Source organism: Vidua chalybeata, chromosome Z, assembly GCF_026979565.1.
Source record: "Vidua chalybeata isolate OUT-0048 chromosome Z, bVidCha1 merged haplotype, whole genome shotgun sequence".
NCBI lineage: Eukaryota > Metazoa > Chordata > Aves > Passeriformes > Viduidae > Vidua > Vidua chalybeata.
The window spans coordinates 45,089,201-45,100,326 of NC_071570.1; positions in this window are offsets into that span (position 1 = coordinate 45,089,201).

Consider the following 11,126-nt stretch of genomic DNA (forward strand, 5'->3'; position numbering starts at 1 on the left):
GAATAAATCCAGAAATAAAGGTTGAAGAAACTGGTATTTTGACTACTGGATAGATATGAGCCTTTATGTTAAAACATGATTGTATTTTCTGTATTAGGTAGGACTGGAGAAATGCATATGGCTGGAGTTTGAGTGATAGCAAATGAGACTTTGGCTAAAACAAATTTGCCAAAGTGAATGGGGAGGAAATTTTTGTGTTGTGGAACCTCTCCTGGGAGGCCTCTGAAGGCAGGCTGACACCTGTAGGGATTGTTTTTTGCACAGCTAATCCTGCCTGGGGAAAGGGCAGGACAATGAAAAGGTGGCTGCTTTCAAGGCAGCTCGTCTGTGCCTTAATAGATGTGAGACCAAAGAAGCTTGATCTGACCAAGTCTTTATTGCTTATGGTGTTTTTGACACACATTACTTGTATGCATCAGCTGGCAGACCTGACCAGCTTACCTTTCCCCAGGAATTTTGCTAATAAGCAATGTTTAAAATCTGTGGCATAGCAATATGGCTACATCTTATTTCAGGACACCTTAAAGATTATTTACTATATTTCATTTTATTGGCAAAACTCCACGTTTGTCCAATATTTTCCAAGTAGAGGACTGTTTCTCATGATTAACAGATGATTAATTGGTGGGAGAGAAGGAGAGGGGAAAGGAACATAATTGATAATATTGAGTCCATTGCTCACTGCTGGCAGGTAACTAATGGGGGACCATGGGTGTATCAGGTGTTAGTAATAGCTTGGCTAGAATATGTTTCATGGAAAGCTGTTCAGCTTCACACTAGCATATGCTGTGCTTCACAGTCAAGAATTGTTTTCTACCCCTTTCTTCTTTTGCCTGCATTCTGGTAACTAACTTCTTCTTTTACCAAGATGGGGATAAAGCAAAACCTGAAAATAATCCACACTTTATACAGGGCAGTCAAGTACTACTTAGTAAACCACCTTTTTCAGGGTAGGCTTCCCATCATTCCATGGGATTTGTTCTTACTCTCCAGAGCAGAAGGTCACATTTTTCTCTTCCTTCCTTCTTCACCAACTAGTTGCCAGGACATGGTGCTGTCTGATGTGGTTGCTATTATGCGTGGGCTCTAAGGAGGGTCATGGTAATCAGTTTAATGCAGATTGACCCAAAATATGCCTCATCAGTTTGCTAGCCTTGTGACAGTTTATGTTTTCACACTGTCTATGGTCTTCAGCATCCGACCAACCTGACCTGAAGCTGCTCTAGTTTCACTCCTCTTTTCCTTGCAGGATTTGGCTGCTTTGTTCATTCCCCTTCTACTTCCTTACTGTTCTCTGTAAGGACCAAAATGAACATCGCAAAACAAATTCTAATTAATCACTTGCTTATATACTGCAACACAACAGTTCATACCTTACCCCCGAATATCCCTTCCAGCCAACCCCTTAATGCTTTTGCATCTCACCGGCCATGCATCAGAAAGGAAGCTAGATGTGTCTGTCATTAAAGGGCTAATCACAACTGCAGAAAACTCCTCATGTAGCAACCTGAGGAAGACAGTTTAGTACAGCTCTGTGGTTCTGCCTCCTGTGCACGCAAGCAGCTAGGCATCCTGTGTCTGGTGCCTTTTCCAAAAATGGGCACAGGATCTGAAGTCCAGCAGACTTTTTCCTTACACCTATAACTTCTCTTAGTATTTCCTCCTGGTTTGGTAACTAAAAGTGGAGACTGAAGCACCAGAAGAAGCAAGGCATCACACAGACCTCCTATTTAAGCAGGCTGTGTTTGCGCCTGGGAGGCTGGAGAAGAGCCCACAGACTAAGGAGCTGTTGAATTCAGTTTCAGTCACATGTGGAGAGACTGGTTTTCTCTGTCATTGAGGTTGTCAGGTACAAGTCTTTTCTTGATGAAAAATAAAGCATTGCTTTGAAAATAATCTCTGTGGTGTTAACCTTTATTTACATATAGGTATTTTGAGCCCCTGGGGTTCTTGTTCTCATGGTTTCTTTCACAGCTCCCACAAGAAGAGATTGCCTCAATATGAAAAGAAGAAGAGAGAACTCAGTAATCATATTGCAACAGCAAGAACCCTAGGAAAGGAACCAACTGTGTAAGACACTTGATTAAAACCACAAGGACTGGCAAAGTGGTGCCAACAAAGCCGATTCTCTGGAAATCCCTTGAATTTCCCATTCTGAGCTGCTGGGCAAACCCTTCCCTGGATTCAGATTTTCACTTTAGATTCACCTTGGAAGAAACAGGTTATAATAATTTTTTACAGATGTTAGAGCAGCAGCAGAATTAGCCACACTGCCCCAGCCCTGCCCCAGCCCTGGCAGAACTTCTGTCCTGCCTCCTGTTCTACTGTGGGCTGCTGCCCTCAATGATGGCCTCAGTGACTCACAGGGGCATTGCAGCTGCTGTGGTAGATCTGGGGCAAAGGGGTGTAGGGGATAGCTGAAACATCTCATAATCCCAGATTGCTGATGTCTCATTGCCAGGAATGGAAGAAGGAAGTAGGGAGATCTTTACCCTTTGAAAGAGAAAGGGAGTCAGGGGACCACTAGCTGGCCAGGAAATCCCTAAACAACAGCCTCCATCAAGGTATGAGGCGTGGTGAGATCAGATCCTAACAGGTGCATGATGATCCCATGAGGAGTGTGATGCAGACAAAAAGCAAGGCCAGGAGGAAGTTGCAGGCTGGGCATTGGCCCTCAGCATTGGTGAGCCAATGGAGGGGAGGGAGCTGCAGCAAAGCAAGGTGTGCCCCACTGTTCCCTCAGCACTACAGAGCAGCTTCGCTATACACTAGAGAGGAAAGCCAATCCCTAGGGACATCCCTCATCCCCGGGCTGAGCTAAAGGTGGCAGCTGACCCTCCACCCCTGTGAGTTGGTGGCATTGTCCTCACACTGTGCTCCTCCATGTTGCAGCAGGGCTTTCCAACTTTTTTGAGGACCACCTGGCTTCTCAGGGTGTCTGTTGCTTCTTTGATCTGCTGCAGATACAGTGTCCAGAGCCCAGCAGGAATGAATTGGTTGCACAACCCTTTTCAGAGAAGCTTAATATGAGCTTACTTCTGCTCTTCTGTTTTGTTTGCTTCAGCCAGTCACTATCCAGTGACTCCTGGGTAGTGTTGATCTTGATAAAGACGATGGCAGGTAAGTAGAGACTGCATCTCCCAAGCTGTCCCCGACATCATGGGAAGATTCAGGAACAGACACAGGACAGGTGGGCTCCTCTGGATGGTACACCTATACCCAGATGTCTCACCTGACTCCTTGTAGGTATCTGCCATAGTTTCTTTTTCAATCTGCACTTTCTGTACATTTTCATTAAGTATTTACGCTTTCTTGGAAGGGATGTGTCCTTTAATCTCCATTGGGGTACTGCCTTAAGAGTGAGTCACTTCTCCATATAGGATGTGAAAAATCACAACAAGAAGACTCTAAAGAGTTAAATTTTATCAAGTACCAAAATTTAGTGAAAATAAAATAATCTGGATGGGAAAGGGGAATCAGCTTGGGGATTAGTCATTACTGAGTAGGATTTACAGAGGAGTAAAAGTAGTGTAAAAATGTAAACTAGCTTTGCATCCACCCACCGTACCATGTTTGCTTGCTGAGAAACACCAAGCAAGAACCAGTAGGCACCAGTAGTACAGTGTATCATCTGATACAGTTGCAATCAAAAATATTTTCCACCCAAAGCTGTACTCTAATTCTTCCTGTTGGCACCAGAAAGATCGTGTACTTGCCTATGGAAAGTACTATGGCAATGATGAGACATTGTGGACAGATATGCTCCCCCATGGGTGTCTCCCTTCCCTCTGATACAGCCCTTTGCAGTAAGGAATGCATATTAAATGCCCTGTGTCCCAATTGCATTCTCCTGCTCTTCTCTGAAGGCCCACTCCTACTAAGTCCCAGTCCCTTCCCGACAAAAGGCAGCAGTTTGGACATCGCCAGTGTTCAAGGTTTGACACTGTGCACAAGGGTGATGATTCATTTGGCAATTTTGAGGATGTATTTCATTCCTTGCTGTTCAAGGACCTTTTTCTTTCCAGGCAAATGTAGTCTGATAAACAGATTTCAGTATCTTGCCTGTTCATGGTCTATCCTGTATCTCTTCCCATTGTCTTAACAAGTGCGTCTTCTTTTCTTCTAACAGCATCAGCACTGCTAAATCAAACCAACCTGGCACCCTGCTTACAGCCCCAGCTTTGGGAGTCACATGAGCATGGAAAAGTCCTGGTTTACATTAACCTTTCTTCACAATAAGTCTCATCTTTTTCCTGAGAAAAATTCAGTATCAGGGACCCCATGCTTACAGCCTTATATGCCAAAAAAAAAAAAAAAAAAAAAGGAAGATGAAGAAGCCAACTGCTGAACTCATGTTTTGCTAGGTTTTATATTTCCGAAGCACGGTTATGCTCTTGTAGGACTTGAGTTCAATTAGCTTTTGAAGGTATAGTTTGTCAGCCCTGGTGCTTGTCTTTTTCTCCTTCCCTCCTACTACTGCCCATAAGTCTGTTTCTTCTCCCTTTTGTCTTGCTTCCTTCCAATCTGCCTTTTCCTCTCCCTTTGCATGACCAGGGGAATTTCTACTTGCTTATTGCTATACTGTATGTTTATGTATGTAGCTATACTGCTACCTGCATGTTTAGTGTGACACCTCTTCACAGAAGGCAATGGAAGGATAAAGGAGGTCCTTCCACTTAAGACCTCAGCACTGGTGCTGCAAAAGTAAAAAGGAATAGTAAAATAGGCTCTAGAAAATGTGTGAAGCATTAGATACATATTCCCCCTAATTTAAAAAATATAATTATGCCAAGCCATCTGTTGCTAATGTAAAAAAAGATGTAAATAGATGATACATAGTGTATGAAGTGTCATATGAGTGCTCCATCTGCTATGGGGAAAGTCACCGCTCCCCAGCAACAACACCGGGTGCTGAAGTGCAATCCAGCATTTGGAGCAGCCTTAGGCTTTCCGAAGGCATAACCAGATCCAAAGGCTGACCCAAAAGAAAACAACTCCAAGAAGAGTGGATTGGTAGATCTCTGTGTATCAATCTTTGCTCTCTGTTTTTCTGACAAGTAGCAATAGTGGCTTCATTGAGGACAGGGTAAGTTATACCTTTATGCTTTTATTTCTGACGCTTTGTAAGCTCAGGGATCCTGCTCTCCTTACTCATATTCCCAAGGTTTGCCTGGCAGACAGGAGTTTAACAAGCTGTGTCTCTCTACTTAACAACATCAGAATGTGCCCACAATGTCACAATAATTGGGCAATAAATTAGCAGATGAAATGCAGCTCTGATGAACACAAAGTAGTGGGCATGGGGTAAAAGCAATCCTTTCCATGGGTGCTGACTAATGAACTCCATGTCAGTTGTTGCCACTTAGGAAGAGACCCAAGAGCTGCTATGTTTTGGTGTGCTCAGCAGTGGTTAGAAAAGGAAATAAAAGGTTGAGAATTATGAGAGAGGTAATAAAGGTAATTTAATCCTCTGATGCATGTGACCAGAGAATTCTCACTCTTCTTCACTGTGAGCCCGCCACTTATTTCTGGTCTCCCCATCTCAAGATGGGTGCAGTGATAGGACAGGGCAGACTCAGGGAAGCTGGAAGTAGAGCACAGTTCTCTGCCTGGATACAGCAAAGGTACTAGGATCCTTAACCTGCTAAACAGAGAAGGTACAGCAGAGATCTTAAAAAACAGGACTCTGATGGGAGATGTAACAGGAAAACCACTATTGACCTCTTCTGATGCCACCAGGTGTGGGTGACACCACAGGGAGTTAGCAGAAAACAGTTTCTAAATTCAGCAAAAGGATGAGCTGCTCCACAAGATGCACAGTTATCCTCTGCTGACAGAATGGTGATGTTAAGAGTTTGTACAGCTCCCCAAAGTTCCTTCTAAACAAACCTGTGGCACTAGTTCCATGTGAACTGATAAACATGGAAGCCCCAGAACAACCTTTCCCTCCAAAAGTTCCCAAATGTTTGTCAGCAGTAGATGGAAGAAGGTCTTTTATTGTTCCGTACTCTCTTCCAAGGTGTCTTCTGCTGTCAGCTAGGGACCTGTGTCAAATGGCTCTACAGTCTCACTGTCCTTGAACAAGCAGTTTTGCAGAACCTGGTAGCATGTTTCCAGCTTGCAACAGTTTTTGGACAAAAAGGGAGTGCAAAACAACCCTGTAGGAAGCACTGATCTGTTGAGGAAACAATCTTCATTCCCACAGTACCATCAGCCCATCTTTCTCAGGTTTCTCTTGGATGGGTGTGAGGTCGATGCCTTTGAAGGGCAGGCTTTTCCCCTGGGGCCACAGTCCCTAGATGAAGCCCAGAGATGGGGTGAAAGGCAACAATACAGAGAGGAGGGCAGGTCCTGGTGGCTGGCCCCTTCATCAGGGCTACCTACCCTGTGGTCTCTCCCTGCCCACAACAGTTACTGAAGGAAGGAAATGTTATCCAGTCCAGGGATGGAAGGTGAACCATTTCTCAGGGACATATTGATCATTCCTCTTCCTTTTCAGGTGTTGGAGTGTATTATCCAGGACCTCTTCATTTCCAAAGAGGCTAGAGAGCTTCACTTGAAGTGTAGAGCAGTATAGCAGCAGTTTTTCACCTCTGAACATGAAGATGATGTCTGACTCAACAAGGATTTTCATAGCAAAAAGATAAGCAAAAGAAACCTGAAGAGAAACCAGCCAAAGTGTTCTGGGAGAGGGGGAGTAGGGTGAAAGGGGATGCCCTTGTGATCTTTGCCTTGCCAGGAGCTAGGACTTCTTGCTCCATTGATGATGGGAAAGACACAGTTACATCAAAACACCCATTTCTGGGGCCAAGGCAGCTGTCACCACCGGGATGAAGCCTTCCCTGTGCTACCAAATCTGTCTGAGAAAGCAGGATACTCATGGGTTTTTTGAACAGCAAAACCACATACAAAAAAAAAAGATGTCACCAACTTGGCACCAACTCAAACATCTGTCTGGTCCAGACAGAGCCTGAGTTTTGCTACTGCTCAGCATCACAAAAAATATTTTCTGCCTTTTAAAATCTGATTCCTTGAACATAAGGGGCTCTAATTCTGCCTTTGGTGGAAAGGGCATGATCTGCTCTTGCATCCTTATCAGGTAACAAAGGTTCCCAACTGAGTGGATTGTGAAACACCTAATGCCATAGATCCAGCAGGAGGTAAATGCAGTTTGTTTGACCATGCAAACTATGAGGTTTGGAAGTTCAAGATGTGATCAGGAGCTGGTGCCAGCTGTGTTCGCCCCCCACCCCAATCTCCCCAGCCAAAGCTCAGCTCATTCTGCAGGTGTGGAGCAAGAGAGACAGCACAGGAAAGCCATTAATCTCCATGTCCTGCCTGGAAAGCTGCTTCTCAGAGCTACAAGCCAGCAGATGAGAGGCAGGTGAGCTACTAGTGCTCAGAGGGCATTTAGGCACATGCAGACTGGCTGTAACAGGCCCCCTCTTGTTTTTCAACTTTTACAGCTTCTTGAGAGGCCCAAATAGCCTGATTTTACATTTATGTCCTTTGCACTGCAGAGCAAACAAGCAGGGCCTTGTCTCCACCAGACTCCTCCACCCTTTGTTGGCTGCCTTTCAGTTATCTGCCTTAGTGCATTGCAGGCAAATATTTGCTCTGTGGTCTCAGACACTACCTCACTCCTGTTTGCCGAGGTTCTCACTTCAGTGCCTTGAACATTGTGCTTGATCCACGCACACCCTGGAATGACCAAGTCACAAGGACACAGCTTTGTGTGCACTGCTGTCCTTTGTGTACTCCTTCCCCAGCGCTGGCAAACATACAGGTCAGAGATGTCCAGGCTGCCAAACCCACCTGCAGTCTTTACAAAGCTGATCTTGCTGGCGTGTGTACCAGCCATGGCCAGCCCACCAGTGAGCACCACGAAGTGAAGAGAGGGGGCAGATACCACACCTGCTTTTCATGAACCTATGTAAATGCTAAGCTCCTGTGTCCAAGTTTGCAGTGACTACAGTCTGCTACAAGCCTAGATGTGTGGAGGCTTGAAGTTTCATCTTTTTCACCCACCTGCACGTGCCTTGCAAGCAGAGCAGTCACTTAGGAGGGCTACATTTAATTATGTGTGTAGTCTTTTTCCATTAGGTTGTGTTCCCGTAAAAACATGCATGCCACATAAAATTATCAGCTGTGACCGTGGGGAGTGCAGTGCATGAAACAGCCTGGAAAGCCTCCTAGGTCTCCTTGTCTGGGCAAAATTGTCCAGTTAAGGCAGATGCAGGTTCATCCTTCTGGTGATTCTCTCAGTGGTGTGCCCAGTTTGGCTGGGTACCACATACCCAGGCAAGCCCTGACTTACACCTTAAGGAGCAAGACTAAAATGAAGTTTTCCCCATTGTGTTCTGTTCTCTTTACTTTTTTGTTCACCTCTCCTAAGCTCACAGCCCAAAAAGCTCAAAAGTGCTGCCAAACCTTTTGTGTTACACAGCAGTGAGGCAAAGACTCCTAAAGTGCTCTCTGTGTGTCCTGATAGCAAAGATGGCCTGTTCTGCATCTGGAGAAGTTTAGGCAGGATTAGCACCAGTCATAATCTAGATCATAAAGACTGTTAGGGTGAAGCAGCAGCTTTGTAGAAGGCCCACATGGTTTTAATTTGGGAGGTACCAGGGAAAAGCCACACACCAAAAGGTCAGGCTGCAGCTGTTATACCAGTTGCAAGCCAGATGGACGCATTCTGCTGTGGGATGCCTGCTCCAGGGAGATGTTGCTACACTGGCATGGAGCAGTCAGAAACAGTACAAAATTGTACATATGATGCATTAGCCCAGCTGCCAGCACCACAGTGACCAGCTCTAGCAGCCATGGATCTATCCAAGAAGGGATTTGCCTTCCTGGAGCTCCTTGCAAGGCTGGTGTGTGCAGAGAGGAATCAAGGTATGTGGTTTTAATAAAGAAACACCAGCATAAAATTTGGCAAGTTCTTCAGTTCAAGCAATTTGTCTTTCTTCCTACCAAGAACATTCATTTCACACAAAGTCAACAGGGAAAACCAGAAAATCTTTCCTGGTATTGGCTGTCAAAACTCAAGTAGGAATGCTAATTTTGAAAGTAGAAGGGAAAGGGAGTGAGGTCAGGAAGCAATTGCCCATTGATCCCAGCTGCATGGCACAAGGCAGACACTCCCCTGGCCCCCACTTTGTAAGTCTGTCATTTCCAGAAATGACGATGAGTCACATTTCCCCTGTGTCTCATTTAAAGAAACTGAAAGAATTAACTGGTAAGGCACTGGGAAAAGCTTGTTGTGAGTCATGCTGTCAAAGCCACAGCTGCAACAGGCACAGGAAAGCCCGTATGGCTGTTTCCAGACTGCCATCCATGGGCAAAAGTGTCCCTTAAAATCTCCAGAATCTGCAATCAGTGAGACTCCTGCACCTTCAGAAAGGCAAGAGGTGATCCCAAGGGAGATATTGAGGGTTCAAGATGTTCAGTAGCATAATGAGATGTCCAGTAAATTGTACAGCTGGTTTTGGCTGGGTTTGTCTTTACTCACAGCGTGTGATCTTAGGTGGTCTGGAAACAGGCATCAGAATAGTCATTAAGAAAGCGTTTTGTCCAACACCCACAGCAGCATTGTAACAGAGACATTATAGGTGAGAGGGGAGAGTTGTTAATTTCCTGAGATCCACCAAGCTGGCCAGCACCTGGAGTTAAATTCTCCATTGCTCCTCAAAAGGTTACAGTGATGAGAGAAAGATACTGGAATACATTCCTTCCCAGTCAGCTCTTAATCTGAACTGCAAATGCTGGAGAGCCTTGACCTGTGGCAAAACAGCAATCTGGCATCTCTGTTGTGCTTTCTTAATTACCTTCAAGTTTTGGATTTTCTAAAGCGTGTTTTGGAGAATAGCAACAAGTCTCCCCATGCTGGTGTTTTTCCCCAAAGTATTTACATTAGTCTCAATTTTGTGTAATTTTCTGTCTGAGATTTTCCTTCATTTTCTCCCCTATTTAAGCCTGCTAAACACAGAACCCAAAAAGAAGGGTGATCCAAGAACTCCTTAGAACCAAGGGGCAAATCCACAAAGCCTACATAGTTTTAAGGCCACATTCTTGCTGTGGCTTTACCCTAGCCCTGCCCAGCCCAAGGAAGCAAGGCTGTGCTGAACCTGCAGGCTTATGACACTCACCTTAGGCAAAGGCTCCCTCCCTTCTACCACTACAGTTGTTGGTCAGTTTATTAGTCACTGTACTGAGATTTTCTGCTTTTGTACACTGACAGGTGAAACCATGGAGGATAACATGGTATGCACTCCCTCTGTCCTCTCTTCAGGAGAGTGTATTCAGTTTGCTGCACAGCAAAGTGCCTACACACACCTGGGCAGGGAAGGCAAAGAGAGAGGGAGGGGAGCTGGGAAGGCTGCCAGCTGCAGCTTGAGGGAGCAGATGGAGACGCACTGTTAGGGTTACAGAAGCACAGTGAGTGGGAGGCACCAAAGGAGAGCTCAGACATAGAGAAAAGGTGGAAACAGAGTGCAAAGGAAGAAAAAGTTCTCCTTGCAACTGTCTACAAGCATCAGGAATCCCAGAGCACTGGGGGGTTGTATTTGCTTTACATGGTGAGTTTCAGGTAATGGAGGCACCCCAGAGATGGCTTCTGTGAGGAGATACCAGAAGCCTCTCCCACGTCCAACAGAGCCAATGCCAGATGGTTCCAGGATGGACCTGCTGCTGGCCAAGGCCAAGTCACTCAGAGATGGTAGTAAAGACTCTGTGATAATATCTTGAAACAGGAAAAAAGTTATTGCAAAGCATTAACTGTGGCTAGAGAAGAGAGGAGTGAGAATACATGAGAGGAACAACTATGCAGACATCAAGAGAAGGTGAGGGAGGAGGTGCTCTAGGTGCCAGGACTGAGATTCCCCACGCTGGAATAAGTGGGTACCTGAGAGGAGGCTGTGACCCTGTGGGAGGCCCCTGCTGGAGCAGAGTCCTGGCAGGGACCTGCAGACCCATGGAGAGAAGAGCCCATAGTGAAGCAGGTTTCTAGTAGAACTTGTGACCCTGTGGGGGACCCACGGTGGAGCAGGGGAAGGACTCCTCTCCCTGAGGAGAAAGGAGCAGCAGAAATAATGTCTCATGAACTTACCATTAACCCTCACTCCCCATCT